Source organism: Mastomys coucha, chromosome X (genome assembly GCF_008632895.1).
Source record: "Mastomys coucha isolate ucsf_1 chromosome X, UCSF_Mcou_1, whole genome shotgun sequence".
Classification (NCBI taxonomy): Eukaryota; Metazoa; Chordata; class Mammalia; order Rodentia; family Muridae; genus Mastomys; species Mastomys coucha.
In genome coordinates this window covers 73519059-73520548 of record NC_045030.1, presented here as the reverse complement: position 1 = coordinate 73520548, position 1490 = coordinate 73519059, and positions in this window count along the sequence as shown.

Here is a 1490-nt window from a genome sequence, read left to right as displayed (position 1 = left end):
TCCTTCCTTCCTTCCCTCCTTCCCCCTCTCCCTCCCGCTCCCCTTGGTCCCTCCCTTTCTCCCATCTTCTCTCCATTTGCTTCTCTCCCTTTCTCCCCTCCCCTCTCTCCCTCTTTTTCTCTTTCCTTTTGAGAAAGAGAAGCTCTTATATCCCAGAGTGGCCTCAAATTTGTAATTGAAAACGGTCTTGAAGTTTTGATCCTTCTGCCTGCACCATTTGAGTGCTGGATTACAGTGCAGTGTATCATACCTGGTTTCTGTGGTGCTGAGATGGAATCTAGGACTAGTCAAGAGTCTACCAATGGAGATTCAGCCCCAGGCCCAGAAAAGAAGCTTTCTGGAGAAATAGCTCATTTTAGCACAATTTACTCATTTAAGGTTTGTAGTTCAATGGTGACTAGTATTTTCAGAGTCATGCAATCATTGTGAGAACCAATTTTCATTCCTGTGGCTTCTCTTAATCTTTTTGTGACTGTTTTTCAGTTATGAAGACTGAGCCCAGGACTTCTTGTATGATTGGCAAGTGCTCTGCTACTGAGCTAAGCCCCCAATATCATGTCAGTTTGTCTTAGAATACTTCTTATCCATTGGATTCGAAACCATACCCTTTAGCTCTCATCTCCCCCCATAACCTGTAGTCTATCATCCCATTGGGTCCTAATCTACTGTCAGTCTCTGGACTTTCAGATAATGGACTCTGATAGTCGACAGTCTTTCTCATCTGGAGTAGAAAGTTAAAAGTGGATTGCCCATGTTTGCAGGGAGCAATGTGTTATTCCATATTGTACTCTAATAAACAGGTTACTTCACATCTACTCACAAAATATGGACATTGGGGTTGTTTCTACCTTCATACCGTAGAGAATAAAATCAACATAGTAGAAAATAAACAAAATTAATTTATTTGGAGATTACTGGGATTGCTGTATGTTCTGAAATTTTATCAGCTGTGGTCTGTTTTTATATAGCTTTCAATTTTAAGAGAGTTTGTAATTATGTCTATTATGGTTTGAATGTGTAGTGAGAATTCTGGTTTCTTAAAAAAACACAGAAATATTGTGGAAATATGTTTTTGTTCTAACCCCAGGTATAGGATAAAGGGATGGTTCAGAATGTCCACAGCAGCTGTCTTATCTGTCTTATGCTCTAGCAGGGGTGTGGTTTTGCCACCTCCAGATAGTTTCTGAGATTGTGTGATATTTGGAATTCTGGGAACTTTTCAGAGTTTATATAAATGCTAGAACCCTGGTGGGGTGGCTGGTAGGCTGGTTGGTGATTGGATACTGTTACTTGCAGTTTGTTGAGTAGTCATGTACAAAGAAGAAACAAGGAGGGAGAAGAATAGATATCCTGGTGGAGAAGATCAAACTTGCCCCAAGGAACTCAATGTCCCTAATCAGCAGGAAGGAGTCTAAGGATAACATTGCCTTTCCTACCCCTGACTTTATTTAGGTTTCTCTCTCTCTCTCTCTCTCTCTCTCTCTCTCTCT